Genomic DNA, 25,569 nt, shown 5'->3' on the forward strand with positions numbered 1-25,569 from the left:
GACCCGTGTGCAGGACCTTGCACCTGGCCTTGTTGAATTTCATGAGGTTCGCACAGGCCCCACCTCTCAAGCTTGTTAAGGTCCCTCTGGATGGCACCCTTGCCCTCCAGCGTGTCGACCTCACCACACAGCTTGGTGTCATCAGCAAACTTGCTGAGGGTGCACTCAACCCCACTGTCCATGTCATCGACAAAGACGTTAAACAGCGCCAGTCCCAATACTAGCCCCTGAGGAATGCCACTCACCACTGGTCTCCACTTGGACATCGAGCCGTTGACCGCAACTCTTTGAGTGTGACCATCCAGCCAATTCCTTATCTACCGAGTGGTCCATCCATCAAATCCATGTCTCTTAATATAAATCTTCCTCTAGGAAAGGCAGGTAAAAATCCTACAAGTTTCTTCCTCTCCTTATAAAACAAGTCACATAAGAAAAGCTCAGTGAGAGGGGAGAATTCCATCAAGATGATGCTAAGTTTTTCTGGAGGGGAGGAGGGTGTTCAATTTTTCTGTTTATCTATTCGATAACCTGGCTCTTGGTGCTTGTGAAAAGCAGATATATGAATGAAGGTTTTATTTCCTAGTTTACCTTGAGGAGGTGGTTCTGTGACAAATGGATCAAATCCACTGAAATTTATAGCTGGTATTTATAGAATGGTATTCCATTCTTCTACATGGAATTATACTTTAAATGAATGTAAACAGTATCTCATCGTTTCTGTAAGCAACAAGCCATGAAAAAAACAGGATTTTATTACTTTTCTCAGTTACCATTTTGTATCATCTTCCATACCCATGACAATGAACTTCAGACTTGTGATTGAGATCAGCTTTCAGCATGAGAACTACAAATTCGGTCGCTGGACATTGATGCATCAAGTACGGTACCATTGTGACCAGGAGGGAGGGGCATATGGCAGAACCAGTGCCAATAGTGTAAATCTTCATTAAATTGTGTTATGTGTTGAGATTATACAGTCCCTGCACCTAGGTAAAAATACGTTACCAGTTTGCAAATCTGGTTGCTGAAACATGGAGATCTGTTCTTTGAGGACATTCAGTACTTTCTTCAAATCACCGAAATCTTTGGGACTAAGGGTTGCCAAAGTATTTGCAAGGACAGCATTCAGTGAAACCAAAGCAATGTGTAGGGGAGGAGGAAAAAACTCAGCTCATTCTCTTCATATGCTTTCATTGTTTTTGTTCTTCCTGAAAAATAATGTCCTTTCAGATTTCGTTTGACATCTCCATGATGTTGAACAGATTTGGAGAAATCACCAATATTTTGACAGGGTTCCTTGGCAATGAAATGTTCATGAAGCTCATCTGTCATGAGCTAATCTGGCTCATCTAGCCAAAGCAGTAGCTTAGGCGGATGTATTACTGTAACAATTTAATTTCTACACATTTTCTTCGTCTCTGGTGATTGCAGTGATGGCAACTCATATTTCAGTTGCAGAAACATTGGTAGTAATTGTGCCACAACTATACCTTTGGTTTTGTGAGAACCTTGCTTAAGGTAGCAAGACAGCGTCATGTTGTCCAAGTGCCGCCTTCTTGGTAACAAGGCAATACTCTGATTGCACCGGCCATCTTCAGTGTTCATGGCTTCAAAACCTTAACCTCTTACCTTGTTCCCCTCCCATCAACCTTTTGAGTTTCATACCATAATGCTGATGCCTTGTAACCTACAGCATCAGCACATGAATGCCTGAGGCTGTTTATACTCTCGAACTGCTTCTATTAATACTAAGTATCTGTGGAAAACTAGCACTCCAGACTCAACAACGCTAGCAGTATACAAGCACTACCCATAAATCAGTCTGTTCCCTGGAAAGCTTATGTAGGTGCAGTTCCACTGAGCACGGAAGATTTACCCCATATTTGACACCAGCATCAATAAAATCATGTATTTGCCTCGGTCACACTCCACTTTAATAAAGCGCTTTGAAAAGTATGTGGTTTCATTCAACATTCAGGTATGATTGTGAATGCTCCATAGTAGGAATATAGAGAATTCTGTGTTGTTACACCCAGCAATATTTTGTCACAGTAAGATAATTTTAAAATAATAATTGTGTATATAACTATACACACATACATATATATATATGGTTACCATATACGTAAATATCTATCTATATCTACAATACTATTTCTTCTTTTTACCACTTTGAAAAGATAACTGACGGTCTGACACGCTGTCATGGTTCAGTCTGGCATCATAGATTTTTGTATTCATTTGAACGTCTGGCTGAATGTTACATCAGGACTTTTGGTGATCTGCTTCTGCTCTGATTAAGCCTACCAGCTACTGACTTGTAGTTGCCTCTTCCAGGTACCAGTTATCTTCACCATTTCAAATCAGGTGTGCAAAGTCCAAACAGATGCTTAACACTGCCTGACATTGCCTTACCCTGCTCTGCCCACAGCGAGATGCAGCCAAGAGAGCAACTGTCTCTCTGCAAGTGTGGGGTTTATACACCCAACACACTAAGCATGATGAGATCTTCATTAATGGAAAATAGGCAGCACCCCAATTTATATCTGAAATAAGAAAGAACTTTTCCAAAAGTTCAGGGTTGAGGCCTTGTACCACTGCCCAGGGCTGGAGGGGCCATTGGCATGGGGAGTGGAAAGAAAAATCAGTAGGAGAAGAGTTATCATTTTGGATCTTAGCTCTTAGGTATGGTTGGCTGTTGCATTGAGAATACGGCTTGCAAATAGGAAGAAGTATCAGACGAATCAACAGACAAAAGTAAGACCTAGGAAATGCCTATTCCAAGTGCCAAATTCAAACTTCAGAAAAGAATTGCAGCTTAAGGGAAGTGAAATTCTATAGTATCCGATAAAACACAGTGAGTGAAGGGAAAAAGAAACAGATACAGACAAGTAATAGAGGGTTTGTGAGACAAAAAGTGGGAACATGATGTAGACTTTACTACAAACTATATTGCTATTCCAGATTTCAGTAAGTACCCCTGGGACTTCAGGGATTTTTTCTCTAGTACTTTTGCAAAGATGTCCTTGTGGGAAATTGGCCTTTACCGAGCTAGAGCAGTCCAGCTTCTTTAACAGTCTTTCTGCAAATGTCTAATCCATTAACAAATGAATTTCTGAATTTCAGGCCCAATTACTGATAGTGGACATACAGTGTTCCCAGTAGAATACAGAAATGAGCAGTTTCCTCTCCTAGATGAAGCCCTGACTGTTGTGAAAAACCTCATGCTATGGCCTTCTGATAGCATGTCCTGTGCTGCTAAATTTTTGTATTTTCTGTGGCACAAGTTCTGGCCTCTATTGGAAAGGTGTTTTTTATATCACAGTCCATCTTGATCTCTGTTTAAGTCATTGTGGTTGGATATCTATCTAACCTTGTTCATGTAACATAAATGCCACAGTCTGCCCTAGTCAGAGGATGTACCTTCTTTTGAAAAAGAAACAGTAAAATACATCTGGAATAACCCACTTCATGCAGCAAGTTGACTCTTGAATCACGTTTGTTGATGGCTAATGCTGCTGTTCCCGTCTTCTCCTTCTCATTGCTGCTTTAAGAATTTCACCCAAGATGCTACTCCCAGAGAGAAAAAGTGACCAGAAAAATTGCATTTAGCCTAGACAGCTCAGTCTGAAAATATATCATGATTGTGAAACCGTCAATTAAAACTGACCCCACCTTACCCAAGAGACCTGTACAGTATGTGGATTAAGATCACACATGCTAACTTCTGTGGCACTAGCAAGTTCTTATTTTCCATTGCTTTATGATAGTCAGCACTGTGCCAGCACAGCAAATAAGAATAATCAGAAATAAGCTCACAAGAAGCTCATCTTTTAATTTTTTCATTACTAGGGATCACACAAAAGGCAGAAGGAAGCAGACTTCTGAAGATATCAGGGAAAAGAGTATTGCGGGGATAAAATAAATAGCAATTAACTAAAAAATTGAGTCCCCTTGATCAGGACTCACTAAGAGAAAGTAACAGAAGACTGTGCACCAGGTCTCAAGCAAAAAGAAAGAGCTATTCTGCTGATTGTCTCTTGCAGGTCAGACATATGAGTGCCCCTAACAAACAGGGAATACTGAAGGTGTTTGATGGTGTCTCTGAGCAGAAAAAAGTACAGCCAGGGGGAGAGAGAGAAATGTCCTGTGGGGAACCAACCTAGAAAAAGCAAATTTCAGGACCAAGCACCAGCAGGAAATTGATGTTTATAATATTTAAGTTATCTGTAAAGGAAATATTGTGACGGTGTGTTGTGTAAAGAGCAGAATCAGGCCAATGCATGCTTATGTGTGTTTTAAGTAATATGATATGACAGACCACATCACATCAATGGTGCTGATTAACGAACAGCTCTAGAAAGGTAGCTAGCAAGAGATTAAAGGGTCAAGACACAAATTTCAGGAGGGAGGAGAAGGAGGATCAGTGCCTCAGAATATGGAGTTACAGTCCAGGATCCCATTAGTCATCAGCATTATTATGTAAAGTACCATATTTTCTCCTGACTTTATGCCCACTGCAACTCCACTGAAGCCAATATAGAATTGACCTAAAATGTACATCTTAAATCACAATCTGTAGTACATCGCTGCTATCATAAAACAGACCTTCCTTAATAAAAACAGTAATACGATTAATGTTTCTTACACCCTCTAAATTACCAGATAAAGCTTGGGAAGAGCAAGGTGGAATATATAAAATGCCCAAGTTACTATCATTAGTGGAAATATTTAAGTAACAAGAGTCTGCATTTCTGGAATGCATTCATGCAGAAAACTTATCCTCCAAAATCTTAATTAAGCACACAGTACCTCACGGGGCAGAAATGTTAATGCCTTCCTTTTCTGGATAGAGGAGCACACGTAGACAGGGAAGAAGTGACTTAACCCAATGTCACACATCCCATTCCTGTGTTGTCCTGCTTGTCTCTCTTTTTGCCCAATCTTCTCATGGTCAAAAATCCTTTTCCTCTATTTTTTCCCTAGCTAGGTTAAGACTTTTATAAAATTTGGAATTGTGTTTCCTTCTCTGTTGTACTCCCCATGTCTTCTGAAGCACCACCAACTTTGTTGATTTTATGTACTTAAAATATACCTATCAACTGCTGATGATCTCACTGCTTTATGCTCATCACACTGGAGGAAGAGAGATGTGTCTTCCCAGGCCATAGCAAAAATGATGGAGAAAAATGAAGATATTTTAAGTGTTGCCTTTCACGGAGATTTTAGTGCCCAGATTTTGTAGAAGACTTTGAACAGCCCATCTCTAACAACTTGTCTGCCTGACCCTTGATGTGAAGCCAGATTGAGTGCTAGGCAGTGCTATGTTAGAGAGCCTCTTGGATTGGGATCCCAGAGATTGGAAGAGCAATAATGACACAAAAAGAGAGGTGACAAAATATGCAGGATTAGTACATTCAGTTCTTAGGCTTCTCTTGTCTGAAATTAGAAGTGAAGTGAGCAGAAGTTCTGCCGAAGTAAAGACTGAAGACCTGACCTGTGATTTTTCTGCTTCTAGTACAACTTAAAAATGCATGTTAAGTGAAGTACTGGACACTCTTTAAGGCACACGGGATTTATGCTTTAAAAAGGTGAGCGATAGCCAGATAAAAGACAGATTGATGTGTGCAAAGTGGATATAAGAAGCAAGGTCAGCATTAACAGAGCAGGTGGGGCATATATGGAAGTGGGAAGGAGAGCCTGAAAGTAAGCCATGCTGAGTGTTAGCAAGGACTTAAATCTGCAGAATCTTTGGGCGTTATTGCACCTTTGAAATTCAACCCTTGGTAGTGGTCAAAGGTGTCACTGTTTTATGTAATTCTTTTGAGCTAACCTGATGCTGGCATATGGTTCTTCTCCCAAGCCCTGGTGAAACTCAAAGGTTCAGGCTGAGTTGAGGATTATTTTTTCGTGTCTAAATTTACTCAATCTGCAATTCAAAGCAGACTTCAAGATGGGAGAACCCACAAAAACTGGAATCAAAGAAAATGTTTGCTTGAGCCCCTGTGAAGTGTAGCTGCCAGGTTTCATGTAGCCTGTTGAAATCAATATGTAGCCTATATCCCAGTCACCAATAAACGTCATCATTACATAAACTGAACATAAAACCGAATGTATATTTTGTGAAGTACATTATTACAGTGTCATCTAAAATCCTTCATTGTGTCTGCTGGTGTTCATTCCAGTGTTCCTGCTGCACGAACAGTGGGGTTTTTTTATTGTGTTGCATTTACAGACATAAATTCCAACTTGCACAGTGACATTAACTACCTGTGAAATAACAATTACATCTCTTATCATTTTTTGTTCACCTTCTTGATTTCTTTGATAAAGCAAATATTTGCTTTTCTTGTCTGATCAGAGTAGGCAAAATCATTTTTTCATGGAAATAGCACCATTGGCTTCACTGTGGGTAGGACTGAATATGCTGATGTCCCAGGAGTTCTTTGCATAAGTGAAGTGAGCAGGATTTAATTCTGTCCCTGGATGTTAACTTCAGACGTACTTCCAACATCCACAACGAGCCACCCAAAGATCATAAGGAGTTAGCAAAGGAGGAGTTCTGTTAGTCTAGAGAGGGAATCAAGTCCCCCCAAAATGTAAATACTCCCAAAAATACTTAGGTCTGGGTGGTGAAATCACCCTCTAATAAATATTGGAGCTGAGGTTTTTCTTTGAATCCCTTTCTGTGTTAGTCCATTGAGTCCAACTCCTTCTTTAGCTCAGGAGATTTCAGACATAAAACTGCTGCCGCGCTGAATCTTTCCTGAAAGACTGAGAAGAAGTTATTTCACTGGTCTCGCTGCAGTAGAGCTAACAGGAGTAGGCTGATGGGAGATCAGTGGGGTTTCTGCTTTGATACGAGCCATCATTTTTGTGATGTAAAGACAACAAAAGAAGTGAAGGAGGATTTTGCCTTCCTTTTCCTGCCTTTCAGTCCTGAGGAAGTGTTTGTTGCTGCTCTGAACAGGACTAGCCTTGTTGTTCTGATGAGATGCACTTGAGTGCCAAGTTTGTGCTAGCTCTCCATCACTGCTCCATGCTCATGGCGCTAGAGTGAGCAACTTCTCAGAATGAATCTGAAACAAAGAAAATTGACTCAACAGCAACAATTGATACTGTTAAGCAGGTAGTCTTTATTTGCAGCACTGGGGTCGCACTGGGGATTCTCCACCATAAGTGCTCCCCCGAATGTGTGGTTCATATCGCCTTTTATCTTTAAGGCTATTACATATTCATTATATTTTTTGGAAATTATTTGCATAACCACGCCTTTTCCAAAAATGATTACATAAGCATATTAGTTATTATTCCCGGGTCTTTGTTGCCATCTAGGGCTTTTTCATGGCAGTTTCAATCTTCTGGGTGGTCGTTTACTTCCTCTGGTGGTCGTTTCATAGTCTTCATCACTTGTCCTTTAGGTGCATGCGCAGAATTACTTACATAAGCATTTTCTTAGTACTAACATTGTAACACTTCTTTGCTCAGCTATACATTCCTGGGCATCTGTTAATCCTTGGTTAAATACAACCTATATATCCTGGTTTTTAACCTAAAACAATGCCTAGTTAATCATATAGTCAGGCAAACAAAAATCTATAGGTCACAAAGACATGCAGCTTCCTTTCAAATCCTACTGATAGCGTTTTGCTGGCTAATCCTCCCTCTCCTCCTCACTTCACCAGAATAGGTGGCATGGGCAGACTGAGGTAACCGGGGACTGACTCTGTTGTTGTTTGCAGCCGAGGCTGGAGGGACTGAAGCGGGAAGAATTCGGCCCTACCAGGCTGCAGCCAGCTGTACTGACAGCGGAGAATGCCAGTTAGCGTGGCAGCAAGTTTTCTTGCTCTCAGTAAATAATTATTATTTCCCCCTGACCTTTCCTTTCGGTTCTTTCTGGTACAGACACAGCCTCTCTCTGTTCCCTGCCCCAATGAACGTCTGCACTAGGTCCAAGGCTTGGAGTAATTTACCTGAAGAGTGATACCATTTGGAAACCACTGTAAGTATATTTTATCTCTTATAAAAGACTTCTTGTTTCAGAAAAAAAAAAATCTTTAAAAAACAAAAACAAACTGCAGCACCTGTGAGCATTACTGATGAGGGTAAGCTAAGTTTTGCTTTTGAAATTTGCAAGGAAATATGTGGGCAAAAAAAATGTCAATAAAAACCTGTTAAATATTTAAGTCGTAGCCTCACGGCATAATTCAGGAATGGCTGGTTTGATCTACTTGTATCTTTTAGTTTGGCAGGTTCTCCCTGCTTACTGCTCTAGTTCATGCTGTTCTAGTTAGTTCATCCATGTTTGTCTTCAGAGCGTGTATCTTCTTTTTTATTCTTATTACTTTTTAATGAGACACCTTTCCTCTCGTTGGTGTGTCATGCAATACAGATTGAATTTACTGCAACTCCTTAAAGGTTTACGCTGTTCTTTCCGGGCCTTGCGTCATTTATGATTTAAGGCCATTACAATTTGGTAGATTTGGCTGGATTACATAGGTAAAATTGCCTGAGAGAATTTTGACTTTGTGTTGTGGTTTTATTATGCTCTGAAATTATCAGTTGTGTTATTTGCACTTTTTTCCCCCCTGTAGAGCTCATAACTTTGATATGTTATGATCAATTTTCAGTGCTTGCCAGTATTGTTGCAGTATTGCTGTAGCCGAGATGCTCTGAGGTTGTAAGTCAGGCAAGCTTTGTAGGCAGGGCCTAACTTCCATGAGACTTGTGGTTTAGATGGAAAAAAAGGACAAATTTGGGGGCATATGAGCCTCACTTCAGGTCTGAAACAGACCCAGCAAATTTCAATCTTAGTTTAACTTAATCTCTGAGTTTAACTTAATTATGTTAATCAGTCTCCTGTAAGGGATTTTGGAGGTTATTTTACTTTTCTGTGTTGATTAAATTTTCTAGGCTTTTATTGCACTAGAACATTGGGCCTCTCTTGTCAGTTCTCCATGCCTCCCATTCTTGCTCTGCAGTGTTCTGCTGGGATTTCTCTTTCGTATTACATTTTATGGCGATGTTTTCAGGAGTTTGTGTTTTCCATTGTATGACACAAACTTGCAATCAGAGATTTTAAACAAACTGCCAGTCATGTAGCTGTAACAGCATGAAGATCAATGTGGCTGCAAAATCATCAGAGAAGCTGTGTGAATATTCAGCCAGTCAGCCTGTGCAGGACTTTTAACTACTGAAGCAACACTTCTGGCAGGAAAACTGGGATGGCTCAGGTGGTTTAAAGCGAGCTTGTCTCAGGAATCTTCACCCTCCGGTCTGGCATTCAGTGTGCCCTGAATTTTGAGGTGAGGTCTCTGGGCAGATTTCAGTGCTTTTCGCTGTTCTTTCGGGCTTTTTTTTTTAATATTCAATGATTGTACTCATATCTCTCTCTCTTTCACTTTGTGAGTTTCTAAAAATGTATTGTCAATGTCATGTCTGGAAGAGACACAACACTGGCAGTGATAAGCACTGATATCAGGAGCTGTGTTAGTCGTACACAGGCAGCAGAACACTCAGGAAAAATATCACTTAAAATCAGACATGAACTATTTTCACACCTTTTACATTTTTAGGATCTGAAAAGCCAGTTTGTTTTTTTTTTTAATTATATACAGTCTCTGTGAATTACTAAGGTTACAGACAAACTGTACACCAGTGAGTTAAGTGCAGTGCTTGGGCACTACAGGCATTTCTGACCTGAGGGCAGTTATTAGAAGGTGATGCCATATCTGTGAAGAGGAGAAATAATGCCTAGAACATGGGTGGGCAGACTCAGCCAGCAGCAGCACTTGTAACAACATCAGCAACCCTGTGGCGTGTTCCTTCCGTGCTGTTTAATATGCGATGAACAAAGGTCTGGTTGGTGACCCAGCCCTCCCTGTATTCAGAGGCTGAAAACTGCCTCATTATTGTTCATTATGTAGTATTATTCTCATACAGTCACATTATCATAGCTTCCCCTGAGAGCCAGGATGCTACTGTGGGTTCTGCGCAGCTACACTGGTTACTATACCTGAGCTGATTTGTTCATCGCTAACCTGGTGTCTCCGCAGGACGGAGAGCTGTTCCCTGTGTAAGGGAAGGTTCAAGCATTAGTTACAGCTGCTGTGTGAGAAGTACAACAACATACATTGCCAATTTTTGACAGAGACTTGATTTGGTGGCCCAGCTGTAAGAACATGTTAATTCATTGAGGGGAAATTCATTCCAAACTCAAGTAATGGTTGCAAGGGAGAACATGCAAAGAAATCATGTGTGGAGGGCAGGTGGAGGTTAGGGGAGAGAAGGATGTATGTGTGAGTGGCAGCAAGAAGGTGGAAGTGTAGCAGAGGTTTTAATACTGCTTAGTTTCTAGTTAGCTCTGAGGTTAGGACATCCAAAATACTATCCGTTCTGCCTTCAAATTAAACAGAAGGGAGCCTATTCTGTTTTGCAGATCATTGCAGTAGCTGCAGCGCTGAGTGTTGTCCACCTTTTGGTATGATAGTATAGCATTAAGGTACGTGGAAAGGAGGGAATGCCTCACTGCAATGAAGACAGTGACAGAGGAGTTTCAGAAAACAGAAATAAAAAGATGGCAGTGATTGTAGGTCTTGTTTTACACATAAGCTGGAAAGTGCTGATACGCATAGTTCAGTTCAGGGATGACAGTGGATGCATAGACTGATATTAGGTACTGGAGAGCATACAATCAAGAAAGGAGAGAGTATCTTTTAAGTGGTGTAAATGAACATAGTGAGAAGTAACACAATAAACATAAGGGAATGCTGAAAGTGAGTATGTACAAAAGAAAAGTACCTGGACATCGGATAGAAAACTTAAAAGATGGAGTAGGTAGGATGTTTAGAAACAAACTGGATAAATCTTTTATAAATCAGTGATAAATATGAATTCTGCAGTGATCCTCAAGACTTAGATTAGCTTAGAAAGGTCAGCATCTTTTCTGCCCCCAACTTCTGGGAGTCTGTGCATTAGGTCCCTATACAGAAGTGACATCTCTTTGCTATATTGGCCTTCTGCTGTCCTTCAGGAGAAGCAAAGATGATGATGACCGTCTGATAATTTTACGAATGAGTGCAGTATTTAGAAGGACTTGTAATACACCACAAGTGTATGTGGAGAAGGAGCTCAGAGATAACTGGAGATCAGACTGGAGCCCCTTGCTCCAAGGGCACATTCCCAAGCCAATTGCAAATAAGTTGCAACTTTTATTGCCCTTAGCAACAAGTAAATAGCAAACTTCTTGTTTCCAGGATTAGTCTCTAGAGAAGAACATAATCATATGAACTAAAGTAGCAAGGTAGCCTGACCCTCACAATTGAAATAGTGACACAGGACTGTCAGTCAATGAAGTCCAGGGATGGTACATAAATCGGTATAATTTGGGAAGGTTCCACAAACAATATTTATTACTTGTTTCATTCTCACTCCTACCCCTGTGCTTTCAGGGTTTTTGACATAGCTAAGATAAGTCATACTCTTCCACAGTTAGTGTGCCTTTTCACCTTCTGGAACATGGAGATATATTAGAGAGCTTGCTGATGGAAGTGTTCGTAGAAGACGTGTGCAATCAGAAAAAAAATTAGGTTGGGAGGGTCCTCTGGAGGTCCCTAGTCCAATTCCCTGTTCAGAGCAGGGCTGACTTCCAAGTTGGATTAGGTTACTCAGGGCCTTGTTCAATTAAGTTTTGAAAATCTCCAAGGATGGAAATGCCACAACCTGATCCAGCGCTTAACAACTCTCCCTGTGAAGACTATAGCAATAAGATAGCAATAGAAGTAGACTATGTAAGTGAATGTAAGAATATTTAATTAGAATATATAGGTGAAGATCACAGCAATAGGAGCTTTTTATATGGGTGATAAGGTAGAACAAAAGGATAGCAATATACTTACAGCAACAGGAGGATTTTTCTGGCTTTCCCCCTTTGCTGGCAACATCAGCCTGGCAATGCAGACTGGAGAAGAACCTTGTTTGGGTTTCTTCATAGGTAATTTTGATCACAGTGTCCCCAGGATTTTTCTTTTCTGAAAAATTTTCTTTAGATCCTTAGCTGACCTGGCTGTTTCCCTTACTCAGCCTTCCTCATGTGGAAGCCTGCATTCCTTTCAGGTGGTATTGAGATGCAGGGCATGTCTAAACAGTGTGACAGAAATGGAGAACTGCTGTGGAGAGGTATCACCTCTAGAGCCAGGCAGCACCATTGCTTCTCTTCCCATCCTAGTGAGCACAAGTCACCAAGCTGCAGGATTTTGGTGTGGAAAAGCGATGACGCAAGAGCTGACATAGTGTCAGCCTTAAGAGCGAAGCAGAAAATAAATGGGTTTGGAAAGGAAGAAACAGGGGCTGCTGTGCACAGTCTCACTGGTGTCACTACCTGTTGCTAATTTTAACCTGTCCCTCTAATGAGTTTTGAAGGCCTGGGAGGCACACGCGGGATCAGCAACACGATGAAGCATCACTCAGTGCTTGGTCTAACAAAACAACTATGGCTCTTCTAGTGGCCGACAAGTTGTGTTTATTCAGACTGAGCCCCTACCCTGCAAATAACAACAGCGTCCTGCCCAGGGGAGGTGGCTTTGTGTGTGGACAGAGCTGGAGTCAGAGGCTGTACTCCGAGCGTGTAACTTGGGCTAACTCTGAGCTGAAAACAGACCTTAAATACTGCAGTTCAGCTTCCAGGCGCAAGGGAGTTCATTATCCCGCACATCCAGAGTCTAACCCTATATACATCCTTTGCTGCCTAGACAAAAAGCCATGCTATCTGATAGCTTCTTGGGTAGCAATGCTGTAAAAAACCACTGGTTCATACACAGATTCCTCGCAGACCCCAGTGTGTGCTAGCTGGGGATCTGGAAATGAAGCGTGTGAAGGTGTGTCAAAGTTTGTACACCAAGGATTGATGCAGACTGTTAGGAACAAAACATATGCAGTCCATATACTTTAAAATACATGTGCCCATGTACCAGATCTGCGTCTCATGCATCCTCATCTGTGTAGCAAGAGATGGATCCCAGTGACAGCATGGGGAACAGACGGAAGGATGCCTGAGCTTGGAGTGACGAGATGCTCTGTTTATTCTTCAGGAAAAAAACACGCTTTTAAATGGTTTGATTTTCCTTGCACTTAAAACGGAGTTAATCAGTCCAGCCCTTTGCTATACTGCTACAACATCAAGTAAGGTCCATTTAGTCATCTCCTATTGACTTAGATCAGATTAGACTTCAGCCTGGTATATTTTGAACCTATTCATTAGATACGTGGAGGATGCAGTGGCAATACCCTCTCCCTGTCCCGTGGCGGTGGGATTTTTAGCCCCAGTAATCCAAAACGCAGCAGAGCTGGCGGCAGCCGCGGGGTTATCAGCGTGACCCTCAGTCAGCGGCGGTTCGCCCCCAGAGCTCAGCTCCCCTGCAGCACCCCGAAGTCCCGTCCCTCTGGCACCGAGCGCCTTTTTCTGCATTTCGGCTGGCCCAAGGCAGGTGTCGACCGAGCCCAGCACCTCCTGGGGGCCCTTTGCGGGGGGGAGGATTTGTTTTATTTCTTTTTGGCCCGTTTAACTTATTTTTTTATTACAATTTTTCTTCCCTCCTCACCCGGAGCTTCCACGTTCCGGCCGAGGGGGAGCCTCGCCGGGGCGCGGAGGGCAGGCAGGGCCGCTGCGCGGGGTGGGTGGGCGGCCGGGCCGGGCCCGGCCCAGGCGCATGCTGCCCCCCGACGGCGGCCGTCGGGAAATGGCGCCGGGTCCCGGCCCTGCCCCCGGCCGGGCGTGCCGCCCTTATATAATGCCTTTATGTAACCGGCTGGGGCTGGGGGCTGCCCTGCTCCGCTCCTCTCCTCCTTGTTCCCCGCATCCCTCGGGAATGGGAGTTTTCTTGCTGTAAGATCGAGTTGTGTAAAAATTGAGGGGCCAGTCCAGTCCTCAAAAATCATGTTTTGGCATGTCAGCCGCACACCGTCCTAGGTGGGATGCAGGAGAGCAGGGCGTGTGGGGAGAAGGGGCTCCCGCCTTGGCCCTTCAGGAGGAGAGTCCGTCCCTGCCGAGACGGCCTTCGCCAGCAGACGGGGAGCCAGGACCACGTGCATGGGGCCTGGGTGGATGCAGGGCAGGGCCGCCTTGGCTCTAGCGGCACCTCCATGCTCTGGGATGACCCTTGCTCAGGCCAGATGCTGCCTCGAAACCACGGTCGCCTGGCGGCGGGAGGTGCTGCCTCGAGAAGGGTCTGCTCCCAGGGTGACCCACCACTGCTCGTGCCTCAGGTGCTGGCAGGAGATAATGGTGTTTTATTTGGACGGCTTCGGCCTCCCTGGCTCCTGCTGCTCTCTCACAAGCGTGGCCGCGGCCCCCCCGGCACGCAGCGGGAGCTGCTGGATGTTTACCCAGGCGCCATGGCCACATGCTGGGTCAGGGCAGCGGTGTCCCCGGCTGGAGGCTGCGGCCCGAGCTGCCTGGGCGGCTACCTGCCTCGGGGAGCAGAGGAGGGAGCACCTTCACCTGTAAAACAGAGAAGAGACAGTGAGGTGTTGGTGCTTGCCTCCCTATACAGAGTGCTCGCTGCGTGATTTGATACCCGCCACTTCTCTTTGTGCCTCAGTTTCTCCAACTGTGAAATGAAGGTGGTGATTAACTACCTGCTTAATGTTCCTCTGAGGCTTAATTCCTTGTGTTTACAAAATGCTCGGAGGTCCTGGATGGAGGGAGGCATTGCGAGCTCACACACACTGTGCTCGTAGCTTGTTGTTTCAGGCTCCAAATCTTCATGCTTTACTTAGATGACCTCTGCAACTCAAAATTACTTCAGTGCTTTTCCCTACAAAATGAGTCTCTGCTGATTCGTTTTGAACTGGAAACTTGCATATTTGTTTGTTTTTCAGACAATTCTATTACATTTCTATATAACTCTCTATTCAGAATGCTACAGCCTTGGTTAATATTTGTCAAGTGGAGCTCTGACTGTCTAAACCACTGGGACGAGTTTCATTTTATATGTCATCAGTAGGGGCAGAATGAGGAGCTTCATGTTTGGCCTATTTGCTGTAACACAGTCTCAGGGCCATTGCATCAGAGTCAAAACAAGGAGCAGCTTGTTTCCAAACAAGAAGCATGGAAGAAAGTCGTCTCTGCCTCCTTCCCTGTAAGGGAAAAGAGAGGAGAGAGGTGGGGGGTGTGGGGGAAGAAAGTTATCTTTAACAGATTCTAAAAATGCCTTTTCCCAAATATGCAGTCAGTCCCTTCAAAGGTCTCTTTGTTTATTTTCAGGAAGAAACCCAAGACAGCTGAAAACCAGAAGGCGTCTGAGGAGAATGAGATTACTCAGACGGGTGCATGCAGCGCCAAGCCGGGCCTTCCCTGCCTGAACCTTGAAGCTGTTCCGACTCTGAGCCCGGCCCTCATCCACTCACCACATTCACCAACAAACCTGTACGCACACACAGGGTCATCTGATTGTGAGTACACCAACACGCTGCTGGGTTGCGCCAGGGTACTTGAAAACATGCTCCTTATTCCATGCTCCAGGTTTTCCAGTTGGATGCTCTTTCCATAATGGCATGAGCAGGACTTCCTCAGGGCTTACCTTTTGCCTTCTTTGGGAATTACCACTGAAAGAGAGCATTTTGCGTTAAGGTCGTGATAATGCAGTCAGCCAGCGGAAGCTGAGAGCATGTTGTTGGGTCAGGTTGCTGCTGCTTACGAATTAAAAAGGGAAGACCCCTCAAGCGTGTCTCTTTCCAACTAGAGCTGCAGTTTTTCCTCTCCAGGTAGTCACATGCTTCTCGTTACCCAAGCATATCTACTGATGGGGATTTTCGGCCTGTGCTGTATTGCAGTGGGAGAAAACAAGTGTCTGGCTTTGACACCCAGGATTGTAAAGGATTTCCACGAAGAAAGGGGGGAGTGTTTTGTGGAGAAGATCAGTCTGTAAGAGTCTGGAAAATCTTTGTAGACCTGTGTTGTTTTACCAGTTTAAGGCCCCTGTTTTGAGTGCATTCACTTTCAGATTACTCAGCATGGGTTAATTAGCCTTTTAAAAATGTTCTTTTTCATTTTGCCAAAAAAAAACCCCAAAAATAAGGGATGGAATGATTAAAACTGGATTTTGGAAAGTCAGAACTTACCCTGTCAGCTCTTCAAAACATTGTCATTTCACAGTGGTCCCTGCCTGGAAGTCTCTTGGGCAAGAATGTACAGGGTGATGTGAACCTCATCATTCACTAGTTTTAGAACACATAGTTTACCTCTTCTGCGGTGGTTTTAGGGTGTTGTAAAATGTACAAGGGGAAAAAAGGAGAAAGAAAGATGATCACATCAGGTTTCAAGAGCTCAGAAGCCAACCAGACTTTGCAAAGGCCTATTAAAAAAAAAAATCAGGGCATGACAATAAAAAATCAGATTAAAAAGTATGTATATCCTTTTCTTTTTTTAATTTAAAAATCCTGCCTCAGGGCCAAGCTTGGAAGCAGCCAGGTTATAGAGATCATCACTATCAAAATCACTTTAGCTGCAATTCATTCTTGTTGGCTTCTGACTTTATTCATTATGAGCTGCTTCTAGAGATCTTGATTTTAATAGAGCTGGTAAACATTGGGGAGACTTTCCTAAATCTCACCTGGTGATGGGGGGAGAAGAAAGAGATGTGAAACAATTGAGCAGCAGGCAACCTGCAATTTACTATATACCAGAATTCTCTTGAAATTGGAGATGTCAGGCTCTTTGTTAAAACTGGGGTACAGTTTTGTCTTGTAATGTTTTCTGAAAACAAAAAGCTTGTGAAAAGATGCAAAAAATGAGCAGAACAACAAGAAAAAATAATCCTTATTTTCAAATAAAGAATCTCTTTATCCCATTCACAAAGATGAAAGAGTTCATTAGTAAATGGGATTTGAAACCTCACACTGATGTTTTTTGACAGTACAAATGGAAACCCATGAAAGCAACCTTAGGACAGAGGCCAGCAGGGATTGTAAGGAACTTGGAGAATGAACTCCTGCTTTTGCTTTCTGAGGTGGCCAAGTTCAGGGGTAAGGAATATTGGCAGAGGGCAGTAGGGGGAGGTGGAGCCTGCAGCTCTTCATGCTCTACCTGTTCTGTGGACAGACAGAGTCTTTTAGACCCTAAAGTTTTTAATGTCCCCAAATCACCTTCCATTCCTACTAAATTCACAATACCAATATGAATAAACAGCAAACCCAGGTTAGATGCTCCTTTTACACTGAAGTTGTTTTTTTCAGAAAAGAAGTTTAAGAATAATTTCAGTATTAATATTGTCCTATCTCAGGAACTGTTGAAATTTAGTTCCCAAAATACAGTTAGAGTCCTGCAAAAATTCAAGAAATGGTAAGATGTCTTGTGGTGTTGTTCTCTGTTAGTTGAATCCATGTGCTTTGAAACCAATGGAAAAACTCCCATTATTTATGACGGGTTATAACCTTTATCAGGCTGTATTTGTTCGGCGTGGTATGCACACAATTAGTGTTTGGCATGCCCTGGCAAAATAGCAATGCCAATTTCTCACATGAACTAAAAATGAGGCATGATGAATATTTACTACATATTTACTATAGCTATCTCCTGTGTTATGTGGGGTTTTTTTTTAATATTGCCTCAATCCTTAGTGCTGGAATACATTCATTGACCCAAGAGGTTAATATTTGTGGCTCCCAACATTTAAAAATGGACTTCCCTGTCATTACAAACTACTTCTCCTTACCTCTTGCCTTTCCTGCCTTTTGGACTGATTCTTTCCCCTCACCCTAGAATCCCTCCCTTTGTCCTTCTCTTCCCCTCCTCTCAGAGCTACATTGCCACATCTTTTTTCCTCTCAACTTTTAGACCTGTGGTGCTGCTTTACTTCTTTGGGCCAGCAGCACTTCCTGTCCTTCTCTCTACCTTCTAGACACCACAACAATTGCTTCTCCTCCCTTGCCCAGACTACCATACTGCCTCTACCCCTGCATCTGGGCAGATGATATTTCATTTTCAAAGGAAATTCTTCATTCTGGTGGGGAGTTTTCTAGCGGATGGTAAATAATTTAAAAATGCTTAAAAATTAGGATAAGACAGGAAGTTTGAGAGGAATTTTTGTTGAAAATATCAGAAATACCCAGAAAGAGTCAGTCAGCATGGTAGGGTATATCAATTCTTGGGAAAATGCACCGATGTACAGATGGTTCCATAAGCTCATTCATGTTTCTGGAAAAAAGACTTGGATTTTGTGGGCCACCTATTCAAATCAGTTTGAAATCTTCACTGACCATTTTGCGTGCATAGTCACTAGTGCTTGGCAGAAAACACCACCATATATTCATTATGAGAAATATTCAGAAGCCAATCTACTTTAAAAAATCAGGGTGCTTTTGGAATGATTCAGATCAAAATACTTTTTCCAAGCATAGGAAATAAAAACTCTATGATAGCCATCTGCTCCTCAGCTGTAAAAGGCAGAGGTGAAGAAAACCTAAGCAATAGTCTGAATACCAGTCTTACTGAAATGAGTACTTAGCAAAAAAATCTGTGTAAAGTCATATGTGATGCACAACTTAATTTAGGGCTTAACTCTATAGTGTAGTACATTCTGCATGCTGTTTCTTGTGCAACTTATTCTCAATGAAATCGTATTACTTGTGACCCTTGTAGGACTGGGTCCTAGATTTCTGGATTTGAACATTATGATATATTTCCAGCGCAGATGAATCCTTGAAGCAAAATCCAGAACCTAGGATGCATTGTGTCCAGTTCCCATCTCTTTCAGTCTTGGGAAATGCTAGCTCACGCAATGCAATTGGAAAAACAAGTTAGAGGAAGAGGTGCTTCCAGAGGTAACTGTTTTCATGTAGGTCTTGGCAGATAAAAAGCACCACTTTGAATTAATTTGGAATTAAGTCATAGAGTGAGCTGATAGAGCTCCAAATGAGTTATACCTCTAGCTACTCAGCTGTCACAAACAGATGTAGCTGCTTACCCAGAAGAAAGGTGTTTGTGCAAAAAGCTACAAGGACAAGCATGGAGGCACAGGTTCTGGAAAGCTTACAAAGAAGCAAAGGAAAGCATATGAGATTGGTGCTATTTGCAGTTTTCCACATACTTTCTTGCTTATGGATAGAGAATGCATAAAGTTGGTAGGGTCCTAGTTCAAAGGCTGAACTGCCTCAGGTAAAGCTTCTAAGCATTTTGCTGAGAGGGAAGTCAGTCATCAGGACTTGGCTGTATTTAAACTAATTTGGTCTGTATAGGCCACTTACTTCAGGAGCCCTTCAGAAAGCATCTATAACTATGTATGTTTTGCAAGTGCCAAGAGATAAGATCATTTTGGCAGAAACTTTCACGAGTTCTCAGAGATACAATCAGACAAAAACTTCATTCAAGCTCTGATGTATGCATCTTAACAGATGTGTCCAAACTCAAAGGAATCCCACGGGAACAGTGCAACTGAATCTCTTTGTCTCTATTGATAGTTAAAAGAGTTATTCTTAGACATTGGATGGTCCATCTGTGAAGGAATTTGTTCCAGACAAGGGAAAAGCAACATCTTTGCAAAGAGTTTCCATGGGACTGAGAAGCAGGTTGGACAGTCATTGGAAAAACTGCTGAAGCAATTTTTATGATTTTAGAGAACAGAGAATTCTTGCAGAGACCTGAGATTCTGGTAGGGAATGAAAGTTGAGAAAGAAAATAAAGCATGGATAATTTTTGAAAAATCCATGAAACAATCATTGGCAAGACCTTGAGATGGGGGAGGACTTTCTAAAGTTATGTTTTAGCAAGGGACCGGGGAGCTTTTATGCATTAAATAGAATGCACTTTATAAACACTGTCGGTGATGGACCACATCTGAACCCTTTGTCCATACATGCTCAAGTGATGTGGCTGACTTGGTCCGATTCCAGCATTTTTTAGTTTTCACAGGATGGGAACTTTGAGGCAGTCTGTTTTCTTTTTCTCCTTCTAAGTTCTGATTTTTGTAGCTTGATAGCCTTCCAGCATAACGGGGAAAGGCAGAGAGGCAAGGTTCCTGAACTCTACAGAGCATGGAGAGTGGATGTGGAAACTCTGGGTTTTCATTTTCTTGAGCAGCCAAAGGGACCCGCCATTCCCTTCCCATGAATCAACAAGTTTGATTTGCCTGGGGCTAATATAGAGGCTAGATGGATCTGAAGGTGGTTTGGCCTCATCTTTATGTTTTAGGTTTCCTGTGTTTCTCTTTGAGGTTCTGTGGCAGGAAGAGAATGGTTACATGCCCTTATGGTCTTCCCTCTGCCTCTGGAAATTTGTGGCTATGATTCCCTAGGAACTGCTCTGGAGCTTTCAAATGATCTCCACTCTCAGAGGGGAGGAGGGGGGTCCTGATTCTACCAGTTTCCTTGTTTTCAGAGGCAGGCAGTATGTCAATAGTAATTTCATCTGTATTTTTGCTAATCTATGTATGGTATGTGTTAGCTAATGCTGAATATTTTTAGGTTGTTTTTGGTGACCTAAGAAATGATGTATGTTTAGATATCTATTTTAAATGATATAATAATAATGATACAGGCCTTTTCTGTAGCAAGCTAAACTGAAAGCAGGACATCCATAGTTCTCAAACACTGATGTCACAACACTTAATTATACTTTCATCTTGCAGAACACTTGAAATTTTGTTTAGTAAATGCTTCTTTTTTTAACAGTCATAAGTGGTTTCTATGTCCTGTAGGTTTATATTTATATTTGTAAGATTATCAAAGAAATATCAGCCGGGAATTACTTGTGTTTTCATAGAAGCAGATATATGTTGCTTGAATTGTGTGGAGACAGAAGTACAAGTATGTAAAACTATAAGCTATGTATGTAAAACTGTAATGTATGTAAAACTATAAGCTGAGCTCACCCTACCTCTGTTGAAAAAGCCATCAGAATACACTGAAGAATTGGCGGTGTAAAATGTTGTACTAATGATAGGATCTGGTCTCTATATTCCTAATCAGTACACTAAGTGAGTTTTGTCAGGTTGGTCTCTCGGGCTTTTCTTCTCATGAGAAATGACGAATAGCATATGGTACTTCAGTTATGAAGTCAGTGAGTATGTTTTCAGAAGCAACTGTGTGACTTTGGAGCCTAAATTTCATTGATGCATAAATCCCTTACATTTATAACACATAGCTGCTTTTGAAAATGTGTCTAATTATCCTAAATGTTGATTCTCTTATTTGATGACCCTGTAATACTGGCTTGGTGCTAGGTTGTCAATTCTTGTGGTATTCAGTGCTTTTCTTACTGCTCTCCGTTTAGAGAACTCTCAGTGATAACACGCATAATTTCAGCTTTGGTTTAAAACAGCCGTGCAAGTTTCTAGCTTTCATGATTTCAGGGGAGAACTTGAAGATAAGTCCCCAGTGTATCTATTCTTTCTAAGTACCAGGGAAAAGGATAAAAAGTCTTACTACCCTTTGCAATTCCATAGTTTCCATTCTTAAGGTTTTGAGGTGACTGAGTTGATAATACTGTAATATTTCTGTTTGGAAGTCATGCTGCAGCCACTGAGACATACTGTAACTGTCCAGTAAGATATCTGCAGACTGTTCCTGAGTTTACCTGTTCCTATCTTCAGGGTCTGCCCCCCACAGATTTTTATTACCATTCTTTAAGTTGTGAGTCTTCTAGTAAATCCTTCCTTTATATATCAGATGAGTGTTTCAACTGCTTCATGAAATGAGTGACTGATGAATACTATGCAACTATCTATCACTGTTCAATGTATTGAGATGGTCTAGTACTCTTCTGTTGTTTGGGATTTTTTTGTTTGTCCGTTTTTGTATGTGGGGTTTTTTTTCCCAATAACAATCTCCAGAACAGTGGTTTCCTCTTCTCCCCGTTAAGCTAGCTTACCTTCTTCCATCGTCCTCCATTCTGAAAATTAAAGCAATAATGTCAATTCCACTGCAGAATTTCTGTAACCTGTTTGATTACCTTTACTGCTTTCACAGATCAGTCATCTAGCTAACCCACTGAGTCTACTGCTTGCCTACTTAATCTATCAATCCACATAATCTACAGCACTTCTTAGGTACCAGTCATTGCCCTGTAAGCTTTCTCTGTCTGATGTGTTTAAATAATGTTTTATTACAGTATTTGTCTTTATACCTTTGGTGGTTTTTTCCTTTAAATTTCCTCTTCACCCTAATCTTTGTTTTACATCTAGCCTGGTACAGTTTATGCTCAGTTCTATTAGTGTCACTGGGGCATGATTTCCATGTTTGGAAGGATACATTTTCAGCTTTAATGAACTCTTATACCTTGTTATTTAACCATTGTAGCGTTTTCTACTTCCTTATTTTTTTTGTTGTTATCTTCGAATATGCATATGGACTTTAATAAAGTATTATTAAGGCCACCTCCCTGCTGATCTTACGGATTTTAATTCCTTATCCTTTCTTTTCAGACTCTTTCTGACTAACTTTCTCTTCTTTTTTTCCTTTTAATAGTTGTTCCTCCAGAAGTTGCACATACCAAAACTGCCACTTTATATGATCTGCCTGAAGGATGTCAAACATAATCAGGCCAATCATCGTTATTTCATGTCTTAACCATGCATGCTACTGCTGTCATCTCCTCTGCCCTAATTGGGTGAGAAGACTAAACCAAGTGTACCGTTTCCCTAATATGGTCTGCAGAGGGACACTTCACGTAGCAGAGTCAAACATAAAAGATTTTCCAGTGTTTGACAGGTGACTCTGACTTGAAGGAAACTAAAGCGTCTACATCAACATCTCTTTTCGTCCTGCTGTGTTTTGTTAAAACACTGCGTAACTCAACGCTTACACCTCTCTTGGTTAGTCTTTTGCGTGCTATAGGGAGACACCTTCCATGCTTTGAGAAACATTGACGGGTGCATGAGTTGCCTGGTTGGTTGCAACTATGCAACTCCAAAGTTACAGGTGTGAAAATAGACTTGGTCACCTTCTGTTCCTTGTCACCACTGTGGTCTGTCTAGCATTGGAGCTTTTTGCGTTTTTCATCTCAGCTTCCACAGTCACTTTCTTCTCTTTTCTGTTGTTTACCTATAGTAGAGTAGCCGTGTAATCTTCGTGCTGTGATCCCACTCAATAACTTTAGAACAAGGGAGGGCCAGAGCAGTATTCGAATGAGAGAAAACCAAAACAATTCTTGTATTGTTCTCGGCTGAACAAAGAGAGCTCTTTCATTCAAAACTTTTTTTGGGAGAGAACCTGAAACGTAAAACCAAGGTACTGTTTAATAGCACCTACTAATGTTTATAAAGTGTGCTAGGGGATATTGTAGGGGAAAATCATTGTATTTCCACAAGAAATGTGGTGTTTGATCTACTCCGTAGGTGAAAGTCAGTTGTAAGCCATCAGAGTGCCACTAAACTCCTTCATTTGCATCAGGGTATTTGCCTCGCAGCCTGGTGCACGGCAGACCACAGCTACATGTTCTGGCTGGCACTGTGCGTTTGTGTTCCCAAGGACACCAATTATTATTGTTTCTAGAGGGAATGCCATTGTGCCATCTTTTAATTTATCTTTTCTGTGACTGTTTTCATTGTCCATGGAGTCATTTACAAGGCTAAAATATCCATTGAGATCTAGTCGTATGTATCTACCACTCAGAAACTGGAATACGAAGAGAATTCAAGATCTCTAGTTAATCTGTCAGCACAAATAGCTCCTTGAGGAATTAACCGCGCCTATGAAAAAAGGATAAACAAATCCTAGAACCCCTACTCATCCCAGCTTTGTTTTGTTAAACACTGAAAGGATCTCTGCCTGGCTGGGATGCGCAATACATACTCTGTATCAATCTGTGACATGTGGTGAAATGCTTCTTCTTGAAAGCCCACAAGAGAGAAGTAGTATAAATTAAGAGTAATCTCGCAACAGCTATTTTTGAGTTCTTAACCAGTGAAAATGTAAGTGTAGCAATATTGTGCATCTATTAAAAAATCTTGAAAGGCTCTTTATAACTAGATGATAGGAGTGATAACGTGTAATTTATTGATGTTACACAGATAGAGAAAAAACCACAAAGTAGCAATTTTTGTGTGGAAAAGGGGTATGATAGAGGAAATAAAAACAGAGCAAGGGACTGCTCCCCACAGCTTCATGCCTGTGTGTGCAGCCACGTCAACTTGAACAAAAATACCTTGTGCTTTGATCCTATGCAGTGTTTCAAAACAGGGCATATTCCCTGTATTCAAAAATAAAACTCCCAGATGCTATCTCTAATGTTTTTGGCTAAGTAGAGGGTAGAATGTGCCTGAAGGCAGACCTGAGAAATAACTCTCATGCACTGTATTAGTATCACCTGTTGGTGTCTGTATGCTTGTGTATACGTGTAATCCCAGGGCCTTTTTGCTGTTGGCGGGGAGGGGGGAGTACTGGAACTGACAATGTACATTTAATACTACAGATCCATCTGATGATATCAAGTCACCCATGAATGCTGTGTTCTTGTTTATTGCCTTCAAAGCGTTCTGCCATGCATTTCTCTTCCTATCAAAACTAAGTAGGTGATTTTGGAAATAAGTCTGCTCTCAGGGATTGCAGAGGTCTCACTGAGAACAGAAATTTTCTCTGTGGCCTTCAGCGTCATTGTCGTGAGCATGTGCTGTTTCCCACTGATATTTAAATCTGAATTATAAGCAGGCCTGAACACTCATCCCATAAACTCAAAATAAAGAAGCCATAGTCCAAAACAATATGAATATCTGTCTCACGATATTTCTAAGTTGAAATAGTCACCAAAGCCCCCAGTTGTACTAGTTAACAATTACCCTTTCACTAATAGATAAAAAAGATAAATGGAAAAAGTAACCAAATAAAATCTAGCATTTTCATGTGATAGCTTTCCTCTGCTCAGGACTGAGACACAGCCACTGGAAGAGATAAAAGAATCCTTTTCCCAACCCTGAGGACTGGCATTTACAGTTTTTCATCCATTCATTGTTTTTCACATCAACCAATAGTTCTCTGACCAGAACAAAATCTTCTCCATTGAAAGGCCTTTCTCGGAAAACATGGAGGGTATAAGCAGTGCTCTTCCACAGGTGGCAGCTCTCCCACAAAAGTCAACTGTTTCTGACTGCACCCTTTTCCTAACAGACTGCTACAAACACTCCCTGTAGAGGATTCCAGTTGAATAGAAACCTTCTAAACAGGTAATTATCTTAAGAGGTTTTAATCTGTATTTTCCTTTTAACCAAAGCCCACAGGCTTTCAGGCTTACTGTATTTAACCACACTCAAACTGATAAGCTTTTCCTCCTTGTCTTTCTGCCTGGGGGAAAAACCTAACAATACAGGGCAAACGTGAAAGAGCTCATGGAATAGCAATTGTCTCTTTTGGAGACATGTTTTAATATATTTGCACCTATTATCCTTCTAATTCATTCCTCCTCCAGACTCAGCTCCCACCTCCAGCCCCAAACCCCTTCTCCTCCCTAAACAATGCTTCTGAGAGAAGATATAAGTTTATACAGTCCACCACACCAAGGTGACCAAAAGCAATCCCTGTTCACTTTCCTTACGGGTATTCAGCCTGAAATACTCTATTAGGATTTAAACAAAAGCCCTTAAA

General features: G+C 41.8%; 1 protein-coding gene across 11 annotated transcripts in view; it reads left to right on the forward strand.

The window, feature by feature from the left end:
• The window catches only part of ZBTB20 (zinc finger and BTB domain containing 20), a 503,318-nt gene that overhangs the window by 456,023 nt on the left and 21,726 nt on the right, over positions 1 to 25,569 (forward strand). For 9 of the 11 annotated variants that reach the window (XM_075167036.1, XM_075166988.1, XM_075167007.1 and 6 more), the window contains 2 exons: positions 7,906 to 8,002; positions 15,263 to 15,450. The gene's annotated coding sequence lies outside the window, so the exon portion shown is untranslated. The remainder of the gene's footprint in view (positions 1 to 7,905; positions 8,003 to 15,262; positions 15,451 to 25,569) is intronic. The other 2 variants (XM_075167056.1, XM_075167063.1) reach the window with 1 other exon arrangement.

The sequence above is a fragment of the Calonectris borealis genome, chromosome 1 (assembly GCF_964195595.1).
Source record: "Calonectris borealis chromosome 1, bCalBor7.hap1.2, whole genome shotgun sequence".
Classification (NCBI taxonomy): domain Eukaryota; kingdom Metazoa; phylum Chordata; class Aves; order Procellariiformes; family Procellariidae; genus Calonectris; species Calonectris borealis.